The following is a 25,739-nucleotide window of genomic DNA, read 5'->3' on the forward strand; positions in this document are numbered from 1 at the left end:
TGGGTAGTTTTGTAATTTCACATGCATTAAGTGAATATTTGATGTGTGTGTTGGAAAATAAATTTAATTGAATTGGGAGAATCCCAATCCAATTAAATTTTAGAGGGGGAGGTGAGAATTTGCTTGTTACACCTATTGTCACATCATATAATCACACTTTGTGCATGTCCTTCATGCTTTACATGCCTCATGACACCTAAGCACACTTAATGGAGAATCTTGGAATTGATCCCAGATTAGTTGGCTGAAACATAGCTAAAATTCACTAATCATAATTAGTGAAATTTTGGCTCAAAAGTTTGGCTTCACAAATTCAATTCAAATTCAAGTGAAATTTGAATAGAAATTCAAATTTCCCTTCAATTTTATGTGACACTTAGGCTATAAATAGAGGTCATGTGTGTGCATTTTTTTCAACTTTGATCATTTGATAATTACACTTAAAATTTCATACCTCATTTGAGACACATAATTTCGTGCTCCTTCTCTCCCTCTTCCTCCACTCATCTTCTCTTACCTTCAAGCTCTTATCCATGGCTTCCTATGGTGGTGAGCTTCTTCTTGACTCATCTTCTCCTTGAAGTGGCATCTCCAATCATCTTTCTTCTTTCTCCATTTTGCTGCCATTGATATTCAAGAATCAAAGGACTCCATTGATGAAGAAGATCCAAGGCCTACAAGCTCCACCTGGAGCTACATCATGTGGTATTAGAGCATCTTCATCTAGGTGATGCTCTTTTGCTTCCTCTATCTTTTTGTTCGGTCAATTCACTTTAATTCCTTGTTCTTCATCTTATTCTCCATGTATATACTCCATTTTATCGGGGTTTGGTGTAGTTTAGAGTGGATTCAAAAAAATAAATCGATTAAATCTTAGATCTACACTTGTTCTTGCATTTCAATGGTTCAAATTTTATAGATCTACTCTTGAATCATGTTTTTGTGTTGAGTTTAGGTTGTATCTTTTTTTAGTCATAATATTCTTGTGCTTAACCTTTAGATCTAAATTTTCTTCCAAAATATTGATTAGAAAAAGAAAACACAAAAAATCTAAGTGTAAATCACTTAATCCATGTTGTCTTAGAGTCATGTTTAGTCATAATAATTGTCACATTGTTCTAAGTTTGTGGTGAATTTTGATTTGGTTGATTGAATTCTAGATACATTTGTTCATGTATTCTTGTCATTCTTAGCCTATCTTTTGAATTTTGAGTCTAATTCATGCATGTTATTTAGTTCATAACATGTTCTAAATCAATTCCTAGAAGTAGTCTTGTTGTTGAATTTTTGTTTTTGTTTTCTAAGTTTCCTACATGATGCCTATGAAGAAATTGAGTTGTGGTTAGATTTGTGAATCAGAATAAGTCTTAAGTTCTCTTTAATTGTGTTATTCAAGACAATTGAGCATAAGCAAACACAAATTGTAATTATCTAAGCCTTAAGCAACATAAACACTACTCTTGATTTCTAGGTTGAAATCGCTGGTGCTGGCAGCTTGAACATACAAACTTGTAAAAATTATTGGGAATTGGTCACTGTGAATTTTGAGCTGAAATTTGTACTGCAATTTCTAGACATCTGGACAAAAATTATAAAAATAAGAACCAAGCAATTTGGATAAAATTAAAAAATATGAAAAATCACACAAGTTGGCAGGAAAATCGATGTCCGAGAAAAAAAAGTGAATGAAAAGTGTGCTTGTTGTTTTGGCTCGAAATTTGTTCTATAATTTGTGCCTATTTTATACCAATCATAGTTCTAAAATTTCAATTAAAAATTACTGTGAAAATAAGGGCCAAAACTATAGGTTTCTTGAGTCTTATTTTTTTTGTTTTTTTACTCTACTCTAAAGCAATTCTAGGTTTCTCTTTGAGTCTTAGCTTGTTTTTATGTATTTTTCATTGCTTTAATTGTTGAATAATCCTTGAAAACATATTGTTAAAACTCCATTGGTTTAGCTTTCATTTCATTTTTTTTTTGTCTTTGGTTATTGCTTGTCACTTTGTTTCCTTGTTTGTGAGTGGCCATATAGGGAATTGGAAAGGAGGATTGGTGTCATCCCTTGAAGAATTTGAGTCAAGAAGCAATGGGCCAACCACCTTAAGAGCTACTGGACTGAGAAGCACTCCAAATTTAGTGAATCACAAAAGAAAGAACAACCACCAAAATTGAGGACCGTTATTGTAATTTTGTAATTGGGAATTTACTTACCTTCATTGCTTTCAAGTTTTGTAATAAAAAGGCATTTCATTGGAAGTGTGTTGGGAGCCTCCAATAGGTTACCAAACTTCCATTTATGTGTAATAATTTTAGGCAATTTTCCCTTAGGATAGTGAGTGTTTTGTTGGGAACCTTAAATGTGGTCATGCAAACACTTTTAGGATTCGCCTAGTTTACATTTCTTGCATTTTATTTCTTGCTTACTTTCATAGCCTATTTTCTTTACCTTGAATTGTCAAACATCCTAGATAACTTGCCTATTACCAATTAGTTTTTACCTTATCTTTCGCAACAAGAAAGAACCACAACTTAGGAACCAACATGAGTCTTCATTCTTCATCTAGTGTTAATGGTGAGGGTTCTACTCCTAAGGACCCCTTGTATAAGATATTAGATGAGTTGAGATCCCTTAAGTTGTGGAAAGAAAAACAAGAGAGAAAAGAAAAAGGTAAAAAAAAAGTGGAAGAAATAAGTCAAGATGAAAGAGAGAAAATAAGAGATGAAGAAAGAAGAAAAATAATGAAAGAAATGAAAACAGAAAAACATGTCTCCTATAGTAGTCATGACTCTTGCAATAGTTTAAGTGAAAAACTTAGCAAGTATTATAGAAGGTGCCATAGTTCACATACTAATCATCATTCCCAAAGAAAAGAAAAAGATAGAAGACCTCAAGAGGTTAACATTAGCCTCCTATATTTTCATGGAAAAGATAATGTTGAGGCCTATTTAGATTGGGAAATGAGGGTTGAACAACTCTTTGCTTGCCATCATATTAGCGAAGAGAGAAAAGTTCCATTGGCTACCCTTAGCTTTCAAAGGTGTGCCCTCTATTGGTGGACTTCCCTTGCTAGGGAATGAAGGATTCATGGGGATCCTCTAGTAGAGTATTGGAATGATCTTAAGAGTGCCCTTAATAAGAGGCGCATTCCCTCCTACTATGAAAGAGAGCTTATGGACAAGCTCCAAAGGCTTAGACAAAGGATTATGAGTGTTGAAGAATATAGACAATAAATGGAACTACTTCTTTTAAGAGTTGGACTTAGGGAGGAGGAAAGAACAAGCATAGCTAGGTTCCTTAGTGGGCTTAATATGGAAGTGAGGGACAAGGTTGAACTCCTTCCATATAGGGACCTAGATGAGCTAGTCCAACTTTGTATAAGAGTGGAGCAACAACTTAAAAGAAAGTCTTCTTCAAAATCTTATGGCTTTCACTCTTATCCAACGAAGGACCAAGCCCAAGGAATTTTGGGGGCTACACCTTCAAAACCCAAGGATGATAAGGGTAAGATCATAGAGAAATCCACCCCTAAGACTAGTTCCCAAGAAAGGACTAACAACATTAAATGCTTCAAATGTCTTGGGAGAGGTCACATTGTCTCTCAATGCCCCCACAAAGAAAACCATGATTATGAGGGGTCAAAACATTTATAGTAGTCATGAGGAGACTACTTCTTTCCCTTCCTCTAGTGGAATTGAAGATGAAGTAAGGGGTGAAGAGTCTAGTGAGGAAGACTACCCCACTACTAAAAAAACCTTTTTTTACGTTGCACATTCTAAGGTGGTTCCTTGGAACCGATGTAGAATGTACATCGGTGACATTTTTGTAATTAATGGAAATATAACTACGATGGTCTTCCACACTCGTCTTTGTACGTAGCGTGCGATGACATTTTTGTAATTTAAAAATTTTATTCAACGACGGGTGCCATCAATTAACCGTCTTTGTTATTTAAAAAAATATATAAAAAAAAAGGTTTTCTAATTGGTTTTTTACAAAAAAAAAAATATGTTGTAACGTGTTCTGCAATCACCTAGCGAAGCACTTGAACCTCGAAGTTGACCGAGAAGGTGACATCTGCCGTGCCCTAGCCTGCCCCGCTGTGGTTGTGTGTGTCATGGTTGCCTGTGCCATGGATGCCTTTGTTTTGTGGTGTGCGCTCCCCGTCGTACCCTAGCCTGCCCCGCTGTCAAAGGTATGTGTGCTGTTTTAAATTTTTTGCTCAACCCTACTCTTTGTCATGGTTGTTGGAAGAAGAAAAATATATATTTTCCAATTTCCACCCCTCAAATGAATTTTTCAACTTGTCCTTCCCTTTTACTTTTCTAGCAAGTCGCATTAAGCAATTTGTTTGACCATGTTATGAGGAACCGTTCCTTCATTGCCACATCTAACTGTTCTACTTTGTTTCACGTTGTACAGATTTAACTTTCCAGAGTTTAGATTCATTAGTTGTTTTGTGAGTTTTGCAGAGAATATAACTCTTCCTTTGATTCAACGCTTTCTTCCTCTTTTGTCACCTTACACGTACCTTTCTTCTTGAACTTAATTCCTCATACCTTCAAAGTTTCATGTTTTTGTTCTTTTTTTTTTACTCTTTTCCTTGAGATGAATTAGTTGGTATTATCAGAACTATATTTTTTTTTCTAGTTTGTGAATTTTAATTAATTAAAGTGTATAATGCTCTGTTCTCTGGGTCATCGTCGCATATATAAATCTGAGTTTTTTTTTCTTTGTTCTTATGGATTTACATGAAATTTGATGTGGATTTGAGAATCTAGCACAATTGTTCTGTTCTTATCCTCGCTGATTTTGTTTTTATCATTGACTATAAGGTTCTGATTTTTATTGAGAAGGGTCAGGCTTCATATCAGAAAGGTTTCCGTTGATAATGGTAAAGATGAAATTGAAGAATCTAATGGAAGTAAAGTAAATGAGTTCGCTTCCATAGATATTTCAACTTCTCGAAGAACAATGGTGGGCAATGAAAATCCTCAAATTTAAAAGTCATAATAATAACAAATTTAATTTAATCAGCTGATATAAGTTGAATTGAATCAGTTTAGGTGAAAAATATAAAAGTCATATCATATGGGAATGGATCCTCTTGTGTGAAATTTTCACATAATCTAGTAACATGAACTGCATTTCTGTGTTCTCGATTTTGGTCGATTAAATTGATGTTTTTATCTCTCTTTCGAAGATATTTATGCTCCCAGTAGTTGTGCATTTTCTATTTCTATTTAATAGTATATCTTCTCAAGGGATATTGTAAAACTTTTGAATGAAAGCCTAGAATAAGTTTATTGCACATTCATATTCCTTGTTACAAAACATGGATGATAGCTTTTAAGGTTTAACAACGACAAAAGTGTGAGAATCATATATAAGGCTAAGAGGTGGATTTGGATGTCCATTATAATGACTCTAATGAGAATCAAATGGACAAAAGACCAATTAGTATTCCTTCCTGCCATTTACAATTTATGCAGAACCTGGATTGCCACTTATAAATCGTAATCTATTTCTTGTTTTGACTAGTCTAATTCATACTTAATTTTGATAGGGAAGCAAAATCATAAGGAGCTGATTTGGTGGGTGGAGAGGATCTGATAGAACAGATAAAAGCAGGGTTCGTGGAGTTTGATTAACTAATTGCTTCTCCAGATATGATGCCTAAGGTGTTGCTCTGATTTTCTGTATTTTAATTTGTGATCAGATTTTGTCAAATTTAGTGTTTTAATCTGTGTTTTAATTTCTTCTCATTCTACTGATTGATTTTTTTCTTTTTTTTTTTTCATTTTCTCATCACATCTAAATAAAATGTTTATTATATATTCATATAATAAAAAATTATATTTAATGATGTAAGATTGATTAGGATTTACATTAGTGGTAAAGTACATAAGATTTTTACAACTAAGAGATCTGGTTGGTTAAGACTTCTACGTTATTTAACAAATCAAATTAATAATTAAATCATCACTACATATCATCTTAATTATTTTTATATATTTAATTTATTTTAAAATAATAAATTAAATTTATCAATTTTTTTCAAGAGTTTTTTAAAAAGGAAACTATTATCACTTGACTTAAGCAACAATAATCAACGAATTATCAATATTTATCATTATTAAAAAGTAGTACTATAATAATATAGTATTGATTTCTAGAACAAGGTATGTGGTCTCAGATTCTGATTTCTCAGCGGTCAAGTTACCGTTTGGAGTGGTGCCTAGTTCTTTAGTTTAGTCAAAAGAACAAAACCCCGCATTTACCTCCGAATTACAGCTAAGCTAAGCATACCATTTTAATCCCCTCTCATAAATCATAATCGCGTGCCCTGGCCACATCACTTTTCTCGAGTCAACCCTCCATCTTCCTCTTCTCTCTTCTTCACCCCAAACTTTTTTTAAAAAAATTATTCATGTTTAATTCTGTTAATACTTTTTGATAAAATTATTATGATATATACTTAAAGCAAAATACATCAATAAAAAATATACACTAATACTAATTTAAACTAAAAAGTTCGTATATTTTATGCATTTTTTTTATAATCCATCGCATTAAAATACTTGGTCTGACTCTTCCTTATGAAAACTGCATAGTATTTTTTCCCTACAAATTAAATAAATTTCTTTACGTTGTTAAAAATATTAGCTATGATTTTAATTCCATTAAATTCAAAGGGAATTCATGATTGAAATAAATAAGTATAAATTATTTATTTATTTAAAAAAGTCTATCATCTCTCTCTCATTATTTTTTTTATAGTAAAAACAATAATTATTTTCCACAAAAAGAAAATCTAGTTCAAACTAAATAGTTGTTAAAATAATAAAACATACAACATCAGTACAAAATAACATTTTTGTCTCTAGGTATGAATTTTTTTCAATCATTAGTACGAATTATACAAGAAACACAGTGACTAATCTTTCAAAATAATTTATTTTATATCTAAAATCAAGATTTAAATTTTGAATCATTTAATTAAAACACAGGTGTTCAGGTGTTGTACCCCTCCTGCTTCCATGATAGGCTATCCATAGGTTAGTTGCCCTTGTAAAGATGCTGTGCCATTGTGCCAAGAGGCAACAAGTCATAAACCAGGCACATGTCATCATTTTCCACACATTTGTTAATGCAATGTTTGACCCAAAAAATTAAAACAAGAATTACATTATAAAAGAACACAACAGTCCCACTTGTAACCAAAAACTAAGAAATGAAGCTATTGAATTAGATTATTCAATTTATATCCATTTAATTTAAAAAAATTAAATGAAGTTAGCAAGAAGAAACTAAAAGATATATCATTGCGAAGTGACTTCAGAGGATCTGGTGTAGGATCAATAGAAACTAAAGTAGTCTTTTTTAGGGTACAACATTGCCTTATAGCCAAATTCTTTTTAGGGTACAACATTGTCTTGTTGTTGATGTTGATGATGAGGAATTCAAGAAACTGTAAAAATTGTTGTTGTTGTCTAGCTGTTGTTGCATTGCCATCAAATCTTGTTGGGGATGATGAGGGTAGAAACCAGATAATTGCCAATTATGATTGTAAGATTCATTGGTCCTTTCCCTGCTTCTCATCTGGCTCATAGACTCCAACACCATGTAATGGCTTCCACTACCTTTGAAACCCAACCCAATGGAAAAAATGTTAGTTAACACTTAACAACATTGGAGCTAGTAATTAATTACTACAACAACATGCTCATATCATTTGTGTCTGTTAAGAAAATTTAAGGCAACACAAAGATATATATGACTTGCATCAAAGGTTTATGAAAAGAATACATGAAACTTGATTGGAATTAAAAGAAAGAAAACAACAATTAATGCTTGAGAATTAAGAAAGTGAGAAACCTATATGGTAGCAGCTTGAAGGAACAAAAGGGTTTCTGATTAGAAAGTACAATGATTCCCTGTACTTCCTGGCCATTTTAACATGGCAGTGATTCTTCACTGCATTATTTGTTGTTCAAATTGCTCTTGTGCCTCCAGATTGCATTCAAATTCTGTGTTAAGAAGAGAACTAGGTTTTCAATGTTCAACAATGTTTTAATGTTTGTATTTTTTGTGTGCAATTTATGCTAGTTGTATGCTTCTTATAACTGTTGAGAGTTCATCTCCACATGGTCAATATCACCAATGAAAAGTTTGAAATGTTAGGTATAAATAGTTTGTGTTGATGATACTACCTAAATCTTACTGTGACTAATGTGCATTTCTACTCATGTTGTCAGGAGAAAAAACTCATGGTTCTTGGCACAACAAGTGAAGTAGATTTCTTGTAAATGAATTTCTTCACGAGCATCACTATAGTGTTACTCATCAATTTGATGTCTCTCATGACATTCAAAACAGTGTTGAGGTTAGTACCTATCGTATAAATGTTAGCATTGACTTAATGGCTAATCTTGGATACACCTTTGGTTTCATGTTGTTTCTCTGGCCTTTGATGTTGATCTGCTCATGTATATTATCCCACCAAGTATGAAATGTATGCCTAATCTAGAATCTTTTCCAGTTATTTCCAATATTAAGTATTACTATAGAAAGCAGTAACATGCATTAAATTTACTGACAGCTGATGACATGCTAATTTTAGTTCTGACTTCTGATTCCCATGTTTTTATGTTGCAGGGGAAAATAAAGAAGACAATGGACAAGGCCTTTTGGGATGGTATCATGGAAAATGAAGCAGGTGAAAAAAGGCCTTGCATCATATTCTTCCAAAGACATGGGTGGTCAATTATGAAATTTATCCCTTATGGTACGATATATGCAGGAATATGTGTTGTATAACTTGATTTGTAATATTGGAGTAGGGAATTAAGTATATATAGATGCGGACAAAGGTAATAAAATCATTGAATGTAGCTATTAAATCATAACTACATATATGTATATATACCTTGTATGTGTGAAATGACAAATTGTTATTTAATTATAATTTTTTTTGTATTGTACTGCTAGCTACTAAAACATATATATATAAGCAAGGTAGCTTCTTGTACTTATTCATTAACTATTTTGATAACTGAAATTTGACCTTGGTTTATAAATTAAGTCTCATATGAGATATTAGCTAGGTACATCATATTTGCATTCTGTTACTGGCTAAATTTTGCAAAAATAATAAAAAAAAGCATCATTCTACATCGGTTGACCGAAAACTGATGTAGAATGCCACAAAAACTACGACGGTCATCAAGGAGAACCGATGTAGAAGTCATTCTTTTAATAAAAAAAAGGCACCAATCTACATCGATTGACTGAAAATTGATGTAGAACCCCACAAATACTATGACGGTCCTTCGAAAGAACCAATGTAGAATGGCCACCATTCTACATCGGTTGTACCTTCAGAACCGATGTAGAACCCTCCTGATTCTAAGACGGGTCTGACACCATGCCCGTCTTTGTACTCATGCCCTTCTAAGACGGTCATTCAACCGATGTTGTAGGATCTCGGGTTTTCAACGATTCTGGCTACAACCACGCGTCGTAACCGATGTAGAAAGGCCTTCAAAATCGATGTAGAAGGCCTATTTTCTAGTAGTGCCCCTATGAAGAAGGTGACCTCCAAATGGTTAGGAGACTCCATGGAGGTCAATCTTGTGATCTATCTCAATCCCAAAGAGAGAACATCTTTCATACCATATCATCCCCATAAACCTTGTAAAGGTAGAAGTCATCCTAGAAATATTGCTTGGTCTCCGCCATCAGTCTCTTCCTTTCCTAGAACTTGAATTCCAAAGGGAACACCTTATATGCTAAATAATTCACAATGTTTGCATACAAAGGTGCTATTGGAAAAGCAGCCACAACCAGCAAGTGCTCATCAAGGAATGTCTCATGTATTGTTTCATCATCAACAGGCTACATAACAGAGAGGTAAAGGCAAGACAAGTGTTCTGCCACTAAATTATTTGATCCCTTCTTGTCATTTATCTCCATGTCAAAATCTTAAAGTAGCGGTATCCACTTGATAAGCTTAGGCTTGGGATCCTGTTAACTATGTAAAAACTTAATAGCATAATGGTCAATGTAAACAATGACTTTAGACAAAACCATGTAATGTCTAAACTTATCGAACACAAAAACAACTACTAAAAGCTTTGTTTTAGTATTGTTGTAATTTTTCTAGGCCTTATCTAGTTTCCTACTGGCATAGTAGATGGCGTGAAACACCTTCTCCTTTCTTTGGCCCAAAATTGCCCCCACGGCTATGTTACTAGCATCACACATCAATTCAAACGGTAATGGCCATCGGGGGCAACTACCATAGGAGCACTAGTCAAGTGCTCTTTCAACAAATTAAAAGCACTCAAACACACATCCGAGAAAACAAAAGTGGCCTCTTTGGCAAGGTGGTCGTTCATTGGTTTAACAATTTTAGAAATATCCCTCACAAACCTCCTGTAGAATCTAGCATGGCCTAGAAAACTCCTTATCGCCTTAACACAATTGGGCGAAGGCAATTTTGCAATCACCGCCACCTTGGTGGCGTCAACGACAATGGCAGTAGATGACACTTTACATCCAAGCACAATGCACTCTTGCACCATGAACTAGAAAATTTTCCAATTGAAAACTAGTTTAGTCTTTTTGCATATTTTCAAAACAACATTTAAAATTTTAACATAGGCATCAAAAGATTGACCAAAAACAAAAAAGTCATCCATAAAAATTTCAATGTTGTTTTCAATCAAGTTAGAGAAAATTGCTATCATGAATCTTTGAAAAGTTGCAGGAGCATTACACAAACCAAAGGGCATCCATCTATATGCAAATGTCTTGTAAGGACATGTAAAAATGGTTTTGTGCTAATCCTTGTCAGCCAAAGGCACTTGTAGATAGCTAAAATACCCATCAAGACAACAATAAAATGCACGACCAAACAAATTTTTCAAGTACTTAATCAATAAAGGGAAGAAGGAAATTGTCCTTCTGGGTGGCTTTATTTAGTTTCCTATAGTCATACACACTCGTCACCCGGTAGTCTTTCTTACTGCTATGAGCTCTTTTTACTCATTCTCCATGACAATAGTGCCCCTTTCTTAGGGACACATTGGACTAGACTTACCCATTCACTGTCAGAGATGGGGTTGATGATGTCTGCATCTAACAACTTTAGTACCTTTCCCTTCACAACCTCTATCATGTTGGGGTTGAGCCTCCTTTAAGGCAACCGCTTGGGTTCCTGGCCCTCCTCCATGTGAATCCTATGAGGGGCTCACTATAGGGTCAATACATTTGATGTCATGGATGGTCCACCCAAAGGCCTTCTTGTTGTCTCGTAAGACTCTAAAAAGTTTCTCCTATTTTGTTTCTTGCAAACCTGTAGCAATAACAACTGAAAAAAAGGGTCAATAAAAACATATTGAGTAAAAAAGAAAGGGACTTCAACTCCAACACAAGAGGTTACTCTATTGAGGATTTAGGCTTTGACCCACTATTCCTTTACAACTCTTCAAGCCTTTGATTTCTTGTTGTTTTGGCATTACCTTGAGCTTAGAGGAACATTAGCATTTCCTCATCATCATTGCTCAAATCCCTATCCAAGTCCTCATCAGTAAGAACTCTTTCCAGGGGTCCTCCATCCCTATACTTGGGAATGAGGCTTCCACCAAAGCATCAGTGGGTCTCTTGCCTGAATGAAATTACAAGTCGAAGAAAAGGCATGCTTTTTTACAATATCAGACAATTTAAAAACAACTTGCTCCTTACCCATCCTTAGAGTGAGATTTCCTTGCCTAACCTCTATAACCATGTCACGAGTATTCATGAATAGATGTCCCAATATGATTAGGATATCCTCATCTTCCTCCATGTCTAGCACCAAAAAACCAGCTGGAAAAACAATAAACCCTTGGGATAAACAAAAGACCTATTAGTAAGCTATAGGGTGATGTTTGTGGGTTGTGTTTCTCTTATGCCTATTTCCATAAAAATTGAGTAAGACATTAAATTGATGCTTGCCCCCAAATCACATAGGTATTTCTCAAAGTGAGAACTTCCTATAGTACAAGGGAGGGTAAAACTCTAAAGGCCCTTAAGCTTAGGGGATAACTTTCTCAGCACAATAGCATAACAGTCCTCAGTAAGGCCTATTGTCTCAAATTCTGTCAATTTTGTAGAAGCAAAGCTTCATGGTAAATCAAAGGTGATTCAAAGGTGTGTTGATGATAACAACGATGATAACAAAAGATGATGACAAAAAGCTCAAAGATCAATCAAAGAACAACTCAAGTGAACCAAAGATCAATCAAAGAACAACTCAAGTAAATCAAGAAGAATTCAATACTCAAGAAGAAAGTTTAGAGTCAAGATTCAAGGTTCAAGATCTCAAGAATCAAGATTCAAGGTTCAAGATCTCAAGAATCAAGATCAAGATTCAAGACTCAAGATTCAAGAATCAAGAGAAGGTTCAATCAAGATAAGTATGAAAAGTTTTTCTCAAAAATTGAATAGCACATATTTTTCTCAAAACATGTTTACCAAAGAGTTTTTACTCTCTGGTAATCGATTACCAGATTGTTGTAATCGATTACCAGTAGCAAAATTGTTTTGAAAAAGTTTTCAAATTGAATTTACAACGTTCCAATTAATTTCAAAAAGCTGTAATCGATTACAATGTTTTGGTAATCGATTACCAGTCCCTTTGAACGTTGAAATTCAAATTCAAATGTGAAGAGTCACATCCTTTCACATAAAAGCTTTGTGTAATCGATTACACTGATTTTGTAATCGATTACCAGTGTTTGTTTCTGAATAAATCAAAAGATGTAACTCTTCAAAAGGTTTTTGACATTTTCAAATTGGTTTTAAGTTTTTCTAAAAGTTATAACTCTTATAAATGGTTGTCTTGACCAGACATGAAGAGTCTATAAAAGCAAGGCTTTGATTTTCTTTTCAATACACTTATTCATTCATTCATTCAATCTTGAACACTTATCCAATCAATCTTTTACAAGCCCTAAATCTCTTTGAACTTCTTCTTCTTCTTTGTACCAAAAGCTTTCTAAAGTTTCCTGGTTTTCTAAACCTTGAAAACTTGTGCTATTCATCTTTTCATTCTCTTCTCCCTTTGCCAAAAAGAATTTGCCAAGGACTAACCGCCTGAATTCTTTTTGTGTCTCTCTTCTCCCTTTACCAAAAGAACAAATGACTAACCGCCTGAATTCTTTTGTGTCTCCCTTCTCCCTTGTCAAAGAATTCAAAACGACACAGTCTGAGAATTCTTTTGATTCTTCCTTTCCCCTAATACAAAAGTGTTCAAAGGACTAACCGCCTGAGAATTCTTTTGTATCCCTATTCACAAAGTATCAAAGGTTTAACAGCCTGAGATCTTTGTCTTAACACATTGGAGGGTACATCCTTTGTGGTACAAGTAGAGGGTACATCTACTTGGGTTTGACTGGGAGCAAGAGAGGGTACATCTCTTGTGGATCAGTTCTTGTGGAGGGTACATCCACTAGGTTCAAAGAGAACAAGGGAGGGTACATCCCTTGTGGACCTTTGCTTGTAAAAGGATTTTTATAAGGTTGAAAGAAATCTCAAGGACCGCAAGTCGCTTGGGGACTGGATGTAGGCACGGGTTGTTGCCGAACCAGTATAAAAACTCTTGTGTATTTGTTTCTTTCTTCCCTACTCTTTTACTTTCCGCTGTGCATTTAATTTTCGCTTTTACTTTCTGTTAAGTTTCTCTTCTACTTCTCATTCTCTTAACAATTTAGTAAAAGCCTTAAAAGAGTAATTTTTTTTAATTAGTAAAGGTTTAGGAATAATTAATTCAACCCCCCCTTCTTAATTATTCTGAGGCCACTTGATCCAACAAATTTCTTTTTGTTGGAAATAATTTCCTTAAAATATTTGCATATTTGGACATCTGAGAAATAGCCTCAGTAAAGGAAATGTTGTTATGAAATTTTTAAAACATTCTTAAAAATGTAGAAAATTACTTATCCTGTTGTTCATTTGTCACTCTCTTGGGTAAATGAATATTTACCTAATTAAGGGGGTGTTTGTACCTCTTTTTCTTTCCTTGTCTCTGAACTTCTCTCGGTATCCTTTTTTTTTTTTTTGCTGGACTTTGTTCACTGAGAGCCTCATTTAGGGATTCTAGTCTTTAATGTACATTCTGCATTTCCCATGGTTTCTAACTTTCCATGCATGTTGTTCTTGGCTAGCAAACATGGACTCATTTTGGAGCATCTCAGTTCGTGGTTTTTTGAGATTGAAGATAAAAATGTTTCCTTTTTTACTTTTATATGATCTAGGTTTATGCTATTTTCTCTATTGTAACATTGAGTATTCTTCTTGTTCTCAAAATGTTAACCCGTCAGAACCCACCCACCGTAACCGTAACCCGTTGAACCTCAAACCTGACTAAGAATGTTGTTGGAAATGGGTTAAAATATAAAGGGCTCAGTTTGTTGCAGATTGGGCTTTCTTGGCCCGAATATGATCGAACCCAACCCATGCTAAGGCCTACCATCTAAAACCCCATTAGTCTCTTGGGAAATGCTAGGTGCACCCAGCAATTAGGTGAATGGGCAAAATTGCCCTTGTGCCAGAGTTTGTAAATAAACGTGAGAACCTTCTCCCGGAAGAAGTTCTTCCGTATGAACTTTCGGAAGAAGTTCTTCCATAAAAGTATTTCTGAAAAAATTAATGGCCCAAGTAAGACTCAAACCTATGACTTTCAGGTTATTATCACAACGCTCTAACCAACTTAGTTAATGAGTCAATTACATTTAAAAATAAATAATATTACTATACATAAATTATTACAATACATAATTATCACTAACATTTCTAATGCATATCTAATGCGCATGTAAATTTAAATAATAAATTTTGTGGCAATTAATTTTAATTTAAATGATACAAATTATTTAATTCGTATATTTTTTAAAAAATAAAAAATATTTATTATGACAACATTTTATTTGTACTACAAAATATAATATATATTGAATAAATATTTTTTATTTTATAAAATTAATGTGAATTAGATATGCATTAAATTTTGTAATAGTAACCTGAATTAAATAAAAAATATTTAATGCATATTTAATGACTATTTTGCCCCTATCTTGTTTTTCTTTAAATTTACTGTGCCTGCCTAATGTTTTTCGGTTTTACGCTTCCCTTCTTTCAATTTCGTCCCATTTGTGCTGGGTGGTTTTTGCAAGTTTGTTAGAAGTAGTCATTCGGTGAAAGTTAAATATTGGTGGATTTTGTCGTCGTTGTTGTTATTCTTATTTCGTCGGAGGAACGCATTTTATCCCTTTTTTGGTTTTTTTGGTGTAGATTTGTTATAGAAGAAGTTGCTATTCAATAAAATTTTGACGGAAGAAATTCTTCTGGAAGAAGTTCTTCTGGAAACATCTTCTGGAAGAACTTCTTCCGTAAGAAGCAGTATGCACTTCCGGAAGTAGTTTTCGGAAGAACTTCTTCCGGTAGTGCACACTGCTTCTTCCAGAAGAAGTTCTTTCGTAATCTGTGTTGTTTATATTTTTTTAGAATTTTATTTTTAAATTTGTGAAAAAATTAATATATATGAATTTATAATTTATAATATTTGTATTTCATATTTTTGAAATTGTGGATAATAGGTTTAATTAGGTATAATATTAAATGATTTAGGTAAATTAATTGTATTTTGTTGTAGTAGTAAAATGTTTAATTAGTTTTTAGTTATAGTGTTAAATTTAGTTTGTGTAAATAATTTAGTTTTACATTTTGAATGTAGTTGTATTAGTTGTTAATATGTATGTTAGTTATTATTTAGTCAATTTTTAGTTGTGGTAATATGGTAATTTGTATGTACTTGTGTATGATGCATAATTTATTAATATGTTGTTAAGATGGACGAAGATCAATGGACGTAAGACTATATGATGTCACAAGAAGTTCATATGGATTATGATAATGAAGAAGAATGTGGTGTGAATCAACCACATGTTGATTGTTCGAATGCTTTTAATACCTGTCAGGTAATCATGTTCATTAGTTTGAGTCATTTGGTTGAACGTATGTTTCGTATGAAAATTAATATGTCGGGGTTGCATTGTAGGTCTTTGGTACTTGAGATGATGTTTTGCAATGGGCTCAAACAGTTGCCCCTGAAAACAGATTTGTTTCAGTGATTATGAGTTCTGACACAGATACTGGTAGCAGAGGAAGAAGTTCATTTGTGTTAATTGGGTGTGAAAGGAGTGATCTGTACAAGTGTAGGAATAAAGAATTTGGTAGAAGAGACACTGGGAGTAGGAAATGTGGTTGTCCCTTCAGGCTTCGTGGGAAACCAGTGCATGGAGGAGAAGGTTGGATGGTGAAGTTGATCTGTGAGATTCACTATCATGAATTGGCCAAGTCCTTAGTTGGACATCCATACGTTGGGCGATTGACTAAGGATGAAAAATTATTTCTGATATGACAAAGTCAATAGTGAAACCAAAAAACATCTTGCTAACGTTAAAGGAGCACAATGCCAACAATTGCACGACAATCAAACAAATTTACAATGCAAAAAGTGCATATCGTTCTTCCATTAAAAGAGCTAATACTGAAATGCAACATCTAATGAAGCTTCTTGAACGTGATCAATACATTCATTGGCATAGATTGAATGATGAAGTTGTGGTGCGTGATCTGTTTTGGTGTCACCCAGATGCAGTAAAGTTATGCAATGCATGACATCTGGTGTTTTTTTTATAGATAATGCCTACAAAACAAACAGGTACAGACTCCCACTACTTGACTTTGTTGGGGTGACACCAACGACGATGACATTCTTTGCTGTGTTTGCATATCTGGAGGGTGAGTGTGTTAATAATATTATATTGGCTTTGGAACGGGTTCGAGGTCTATTTTTAAGAAACGATCGCCTCCCTGTTGTTATTTTCACTGACAGAGACCTAGCACCGATGAATGCAGTCAAAACTGTGTTCCCAGAGTGTACAAACTTGTTGTGCAGGTTTCACATCGATAAGAATGTGAAGACCAAGTGCAAATCTTTAATCGGTCAAAAAAAATGTCTGAGACTATGTGCTGGATAACTGCGGTAGTTTGGTTGATTGTCCGTCCGAACAACAATTCACTGAGTCCCTTCACAAGTTTCAAATTGCTTGTTCACCTTGGCCAATGTTTGTTGACTATGTTAACGAGACATGGATTATCCCACACGAGGAAAAATTTATTATAACCTGAACGAATAAGGTCATGCACCTAGGGACCACAACAACAAACAGGTATTAAAATCTTATTTTTTTTCTAGTAAGAATTATTAATAAATGGTATTTAATTGTTGTATATTTTTCATGTTTGTTGTGTATTTAAATGTAGGGTTGAATCTACTCATTAGGCTCTAAAAAGAGTATTACAAAATAGCCTTGGAGACCTGTGTAGTGTTTGGGATGCCATAATCACACTACAGCACGTTGAAATTAAAGCATCCTTCGAAACCAGTACGCATGTGGTTAGATATGTATTTAAAAAAACCTTATACAAGAGGCTCCTTGGAATGGTTTCAAGGAACACTTTAAATGAGATTGCTACTGAGGTTGAGCGTCTACATTATCTCGGCAACAATCCCTCTTCTTGTGGTTGTGTGATGAGAAGCACGCACAATCTTCCTTGTGCATGTGAGCTTTCTAGGTATACTGCTGGCAACATCCCAATGGATTCAGTCCATATGTTCTGGAGGAGACTTTGCTTTTCAGATCAAGGGTTATGTGAGGCCGAAGTGAGCATCAAGGAAGATATTGAGACCATATCTAAAAGATTTGAGGAACTTGATGTGTGTGGCAAAGTAACTCTCAAGAGTAAACTTCGAGATATTGCATACCCTGATCAAAACTCTATGTGCCCTCCTTCATCAAAGGTCAACACTAAAGGTGCATCAAAGAAACTGATGAAAAGAAGCCAAAGATCCACAAAGCATGATCCGTCTTACTAAGAGTATGTTTATGTTTTTCATTCTGTTCAAAGCAGCAACTCTTCAGTGAAACGTAGTGCATCATCTTCTTAACCGCCGAAGCAAACAAGGATCATCCCGATGTTGGATCAATTTGCGCCATTTATATAGGGTTTCATTCACAACGTTGTGGATGTGAAAGTGGACGGTAACTGTAGATATCGGTCCATTGTCGCTTTATTAGGTATGGGGGAAGATTCTTGGCCGTTGGTGCGCAACAAATTGATTAAAGAACTTGGCAGATGGTCGCGTGACTACACCAACCTCTTCGGTGGCACAGAGAGATTTGAACAATTAAGGTTGTCCCTACTTGTTGATGGGTTTTCCAAGGCATGTTTTTAGGTTATTTTTTTTAAGAACAAACTTTAAATAACTTAGATGTGTATGTTTGCTTGATAAAGGTTAGTGTGGACAAGTGGATGGATATAACGGAGATGGGATATGTCATTGCATCACGGTATAACGCAATCTTTGTATCATTGTCCCGACAACAAAGCATGACATTTTTTCCTCTTAGAAGTCAACCACCACCCAATTCTTTTGTGCACCGCATGATATGTGTCGGTCACGTGTTTGGAAATCATTTTGTTCAGGTACATTGAAGGTAGTTAGTCTAAGAATTATGCAATCACTTTCCTAGTTCATTTGAGTTAATAATGTTTGTTCACGCACAACAAGTTTATTTGAAAGACCATTGTCCTTTACCGCCTCTAGCGTTGTTGTGGTCAACCAATTGTTATTCTCAAGCAAAGCAGTGGCCAACTCCATATATTAGTAGAATGCAGCAGTACACAAGCTTGATGTCATTCAAAAGAGACTATGTCAACCTAAATGAAGACTGAACATGCATTGTTTATCTAATTGTATTCATTATGCGATATAATTTGTTGTAAGCCATTAAAGGATAATTATTAAGTACTCGTTGCGTTAAGAAAAAAATTAGTTGGTGCAACCAAAATCAATTACGCATGTACGATACATCATTGTCATAATTGAAAACATATAATGATATGCATGCATATTAAATTTTGAGCGTAACACGACATTGACTGACTTGACAACACATTTTGATGCACGACATTGGTTGAGTAGGAAACATAAACATGAAACATGTTCACGCGTGTTCTTTTGTAAAAAAAAAAGTGAAGCAATCTGTCGGTGAGAACCATGTATATATATGAGACACGGAAAACGCTAATAAATCACACACTATCTTGCTTTCACATACTCTCCCAATTGATACACAAAGTATGGCATTTTTAGGATAAACTAGCAGTCAGACGATTGTCAACTCAAGGTTGGGTTTCATTTTTCCAAATGGATCGATTATTCACAATGATGGTGAGGTTTACTTCCAAACTTCTACTCCGGTGCCCATTCAAGTACCAAACAGCTGTGATTTTGCAAGCCTAAAAACCAGAATACACAATACCCTTCAACTAACCGACAAACAATTTTTGGATGAAATTCACTACCGCCAGCCATTCACCCATACAGGTAACCAAATTCGCTTTCAATGTATGCAATTGATAAATGATGACAATTTCAACACAATGTTAATGTGTAATGATCAATTTTCGTGTGTTGGTCCGATTGAGTTATTATGCACCGTTGGAAGAACACCAGATGAAGTAATAAACTTACTTGAACGCACTATGACCCCTACTCATGACGCGCTCTTGTATTACAATGGGAGATGGAACATGCCACCCCAAAACAAATTTGTAGGATGCACATTCACAGGAAAAAAATCCAAAGAAATTTGAAATTCCTTCAGGATGTACCATTGATGAACTGAAAGATTTGATAAAGCAAGTTGCACCTAAAGGGATTCCCCCTCACGGAATTCAAGAATCAAAAACGGTAAGACGATTGTTTTTTCGGCAACCAGAACGTTTTGAGTATTCAGATAAAGTTATAAAATATGAAATTAATGAGTTGAAAATCAACGATGAAGTGTTGAAGGTGCTAGTACAGTCTAACTACTGGAAAAAATATGGGCCAATAGAAATTTTAGCTATTTTTACTAAACATGGTATGGAAATCGAAGACGATGTGGCTGCTACGTCGCTAAACGACTGAATGCAACGTTTCTTTTTTTGTTTTTCATGTAACTTTTATCTGTTTACAGCGTGTTTGAATACCATAATAAAATTGAATGTGTTGTTTGAATGGTCCAAATATAATTTATTTTAATTGTTTCACCTTTAGACCTTAGGCCTACTTTGAAGGGTCCAAATCTTATTTTTTTTTAAAATTTTGTGCTTGCTTTTTTAGGTGTTATTCGATGGAACCGGCTCACGATATTTTTTTTTTTGAGTTCTTTGACGTCCAAACATGAGAAATAGTGCCCCTTGAATGTCTTAGGTGACTCGTGCATAATTTTAAAAAAACCCCCCGAACATGGGTACTTGAACATGTTTGAAGGGTCCAAATCCTTTTTTTTTTTTTAATTTTGTGCTTGTTTTTTTAGGTGTTATTTGGTGGAACCGGCTCATGATATTATTTTTTGAGTTCTTTGAAGTCCAAACATGAGAAATAGTGCCCCTTGAATGTCTTAGGCGACTTACGCATAATTTTAAAAAAAAACATCGAACATGGGTACTTGAACATGTTTGAAGGGTCCAAATCCTATTTTTTAAAATTTTGTGCTTGTTTTTTGAGGTGTTATTTGGTGGAACTGGCTCATGATATTATTTGTTTTTGAGTTCTTTGACGTCCAAAAATGAGAAATAGCTCCCCTCGAATGTCTTAGGCGACTCGCGCATAATTTAAAAAAAAAACGCCGAACATGGATACTTGAATATGTTTGAAGGGTCCAAATCCTTTTTTTTTTTTTAAATTTTGATCTTTTTACTTTAAAACATAAACTTTTAGTTATCTTATTTTTAAAAATTTATAATTTTAATCTCATTCTTATGAAGGAAAGTCATGATTTTTGGAATCAGAATCGTCACGTCAGTTAATCGAAATCGAGATCAGAATCGGGATCAGAATCAGAATCGGTGTGTCATATAGAATGCATAATAAGTAAACTATATTAAACAAAAAAGTGTAACAAATACAAAAAATGATGTCAACTACAAAACATAAAAAACATCATCAATGCTCTGTGTGACGTCTTTGTCGAGCCCTAACACTTCCATCGGCGCTGGCACCCCCCTGGCGATCCTGAGGCAATCTTGCATGATATCATGTAACTCTGTGCCTGCAATGGCCATCCTAAGGTTGAGCACACGCTCCAACCTTTCTACGATCGTCTCATAGCCTTCATAATCATCCTGTGACAGTCATAAAAAAACATTTATTACAAAATTTAAAATAAATAACAATTCAAAAAACATTAAACGCGCAACTTATCTTACCACTGCATGTCGAGGGGGGTCAAATGCCACTGGAACCTCTGGGATGTCCGACTGGATGCAGTCCTCATGGTCTGTGGCAGGTGGATGTCTTGGATGATCACCTTCCTGGGTCGATATCATGAATGGGTGAGATATCTGGAAAAACCACTCCATGTAATCCACAGATACCTGCCCAGGCACTACACAAATGTCACCCACAGCTGCTACGTGGTCCGAGAAATGCATCCACCTGTCATCTATATCATCATATGACAACAAAGTGCTAACAGGCGGTGGAGGGATGCTTTGAATGTACCCAAACTGGCGTAGCACCCTCTCCGGTCGAACTGTGACCACCATAGGACCCTATCTCAGCTGACCCTAGAACAATGAAATCAGCTCAAACCCCCTAACCCCTCGATGGTCACTGTAAGGCAACTAGCACACGTTTGTGACCATCAAAGCATCACAACATGCCCGGTATGGCGCTCCTGTAATTCCCTTCATACGCGCCTTCGTCATTAGCCACCGGGAGGCACGTGGGGACGTCTCCTCGTACGCATCATCAGTGATGCACTGATGCACACTCGGAAAGTGCTCATAGATCCAGCACTACAAAAAAAAATTAGGTTAACATAACATAAAAACATGTTTACATCATAATCTAATGTAACATATTACGAACACAAAATTTACCTGTAATAAAGTAAGGTACCCCCCAATCTGTCGTGTCGTGGTCCTAGAAGCTTCATCTAACTGGTCATACATATGAACCAGGGCGGCAGCTCCCCAGGCATAGCCCCCACTCTGACCTAGGTCGTGAAAAGCCGCTAGATGCACCACATGAACATTTGCTGCACTCTTGTTAGAAAAAAGAGTGCAACCGACCAGGTGCAGGAGATAAGCACGAACTGCTACAATTCATCGTCGTGCCTGGCATCTCATCTCATAGATCTCCCGAACCCATGAGAGGCGTACATATGGCCCGCCTGCTCATATTGTCTCGGCTCTAGCCTCCTCACCGGACACCTCAAGCAATTCCATCAACAAAAATATCGCCTCGTCCATAGAAAGAGCCTCGAAGCTGTGGAAGGCGCCACTAATAGGCAAATGGAGGAGTGACGACACATCATCTAGTGTGATCATCAACTCTCCTACTAGAAGGTGGAAGGTGCTGGTCTCTCTGTGCCTCCTCTCCACAAATGCGAATATAAGTCCAGGATCGCCGGTTACAACTTAACACCCGATCAATGGACTTAATCTTGTGGCGGCAACCAGCTTCAATCTTAGGCACTGGCCTCCCAATTAATGCCACCTTCCTCCCGTGCGACACCAACTTCAGCTCAGGACGCTCCTGAATTGAAGTACAAATCATTCCAAATATACAAATATCAAACAAATCAAGAAGAAGAAAAAATTAATAAATTATAATACCTGCCCAGTCCAAATGGCATCTGCAACATGCTCCGCAAATGAAGTCAGCACTGATGGGTCACGTGGACCACCAGGGAATCCCTCATCAGCATGTGATCCCTTAGCACCATTACGACCTAAGTCCTCTGCAACAGTCGCATCTACATCCGCGGTCATCTGAGGCGCATCTTCACTCATCTGAGGAACATCGTCAGCCATATGAGGGACATCCTCAGTCATCTGAGGAACATCCTTCGCCATATGAGGTACATCCTCAGTCACCTGAGAAACACCTTCATCAACTGCAATATGTACCCGTTGCCTACGGACTGATGCAGTAGGCCTACGCCTCCAGGGAACATCAACTGCATCATGCTCATCCTGTCTACCTCTACCTATAACCCTAGCTAAAGCATAACCTAAACCTCGTGTTCTAACCATGATCTACAAATCATGAAGAACACATATTTTTTTGGGTCAAATAAACTATTCATATAATTAAAAACCTACATATATTTACATAAATCTTCAGCCTTACGTTATAAACCCTAATCACACTACCCTAAGCATTGTTGACTACCCTAAACTAAACCCTACACACTCAACCACTAAACATATATCTTACACTCAACTAGGTCCTAACCCTAATACCAAATTTTTTATGCAAATATAAAAAACAAAAATTTAACCTAATATATAATATTTAATTAATTTTTTTTACTTACCACCATGAAAGCATAAATATTTCAATTATTACAAAACAAAACGTACACAAATTAATTTATAAAAAAAATAACTTCATTTATAAAAAAAAACAAAATTAATTTAAAAAAAAAAATTATTCCCTCTTCCGGAGAAGCTACCGGAAGAACTTCTTCCGGGGCGCACAAAACATTTCAGGTTCGCTTTTTTCAGATGATTTCGAAGTCTTCTACCCTAAAGCCAGCTTCTCCTAAACTAAATAAATAGTGAACCTACGAGGGGAGGGGAGATAGGGGATACTAACCTTGACGGCAGAAACACAGCAATGGCACCACAAAAGCTTCGCAAACGAACGGAAATGGCAGCTTGGACGCGCGGAGGAAGAAGGAAGGAAGAAAAGAAAGAAAGTAGAAAGATGGGGGGAGCCTGTGGGTGCGCGTTTACTTTAAAATTTTAAGCTAAGGACAATTTTGCCCATTCACATAATTGTTGGGTGCACCAGCAACATTGTTGGGTGCACCTAGCATGTCCCTAGTCTCTTTTTTCCTTCTGTTTAATCGGGTGCGGGTTGGATAATGGTTTTGTGTGCTCAGCCCTATGTTTCACTGTGATCCATGCTAAAACAAATCTTGATACAGCTTGTCTGAAAAATTGAAACTCTACTTTTACACCCTTATGCAAAAGTCATATCAACTAACATTGGAAAAAAAAACACACACACACACACCTACTGCTTAGGAATCAAAGAATTAGGGACACAAGCTTTCACAAAAAGATTTATCAGTCTCAACATTATTCACTTTCAAGTTCTTCACGTGTTCTTGTTATTTAGGACTTGTATATTTCATGAAGTTTGAAAGTTATCAATGTCTGTGGTTAACTAATTTAATTAAGTCATGTTTTGATGTTCTTAAGTATTTTTTTTTATTGTCAAACGTAATGTATAAAAGAAGTTTTTCAAAACTTAAAATAGGTCAGATATTTGCAACCACTTCTCTAAATTTTATGTTTCATAACTCTTAAATAATATGTGATGAAAATAAATTGAAATAACAATTTCAGAAATTAAAATATAATATTTTCATGCATTGCACATGTCACCATTATAATTTAAATTATGGGAAGGACTGATAATACTACATCCATTTTAGTAGCTATAATATTTAAAAAACAAAATGTTAATTATTTTTTTTTAGCAAAAGACAGATTGACAAATTAAAGACATAAGTACTGTAAGCAAAATATATATGTGATGTGACATGATAAAAAATAATTTACAAGTGCCAATAAAATATATAATATGTAGATATAGTTTAGAATGGATAGAGATATAAAAGCTGACATTTTGGGTCCACATATGGGTGCAAATTCTTGTATTATTTATCTTTATTTATTATTTCATTTTTATTATAGGCTCAATTAAGTTAAATGGGTTGAACTATTCTTTATTCATAACAATTTTTTTAGTCATTTAAAAAAAAGAATAAAAGGATGAGTTTTGACATTTAATAAATATGTAACAAAATGAAATTTGTTAACGGACTCTTTGTAAAACATGTAGAAAATATTTTAGGACAAAAGCATAACCTCCAAAAACTTATGTATTTGTTTAATTTATATATCTATTGTTTCACTCTATGATATTTAATGGTCCCTATTTTTTAAAATAGTTTTATCTTTTAATTTTAATTCTTAGTATTTATTTCAATTCTTAACCTCACACATAATTGATAAAAAAAAGAAAAGCAAATCCAAATTAATTATATAAGAAACAATTTCAATTCCTTAAAATAAAAAATACCAACAGACAAATTATGCAAGTGCCTGTCTTTCGGCCAGTAGAATATAAGTGAATTTGTTTAACTTACCCTATTTTTTAAAATAGTTTTATCTTTTAATTTTTATTCTTACTATTTATTTCAATTCTTAACCTCACACATAATTGATTAAAAAAAAAAAGCAAATCCAAATTAATTATATAAGAAACAATTTCAATTCCTTAAAATAAAAAAAGAGTAACAACAGACATATTATGCAAGTGCCTATCTTTCGGCCAGTAGTATATAAGTGAATTTGTTTAACTTACCCAAGAAAAAAAAATAGAGTTCAACTCTATAAAATATTATTGGTGCAATTAGTTATGTTCTTCAACATTATTATGCAATTTTCTTAATTGCATCAATAATTTTCTATGATTTTGTTTAATTCCATTTTTTGTTGAAATATATTTTTCAATCACAATATAAGTTGTATTAATTGTGCAAAAGTTTAAGTTACA

General features: G+C 34.8%; 1 long non-coding RNA gene across 1 annotated transcript; it reads left to right on the forward strand.

The window, feature by feature from the left end:
* The first annotated feature begins 4,547 nt into the window (after window positions 1-4,547).
* On the forward strand, window positions 4,548-8,963 carry LOC102662588 (uncharacterized). Its single transcript, XR_415139.3, has 4 exons — window positions 4,548-4,975; window positions 5,565-5,679; window positions 8,257-8,384; window positions 8,657-8,963. It is a non-coding gene; the product is annotated as an uncharacterized lncRNA (long non-coding RNA).
* The last annotated feature ends 16,776 nt before the right edge of the window (window positions 8,964-25,739 follow it).

This window comes from Glycine max, chromosome 7, assembly GCF_000004515.6.
Source record: "Glycine max cultivar Williams 82 chromosome 7, Glycine_max_v4.0, whole genome shotgun sequence".
NCBI classification, from domain to species: Eukaryota; Viridiplantae; Streptophyta; class Magnoliopsida; order Fabales; family Fabaceae; genus Glycine; species Glycine max.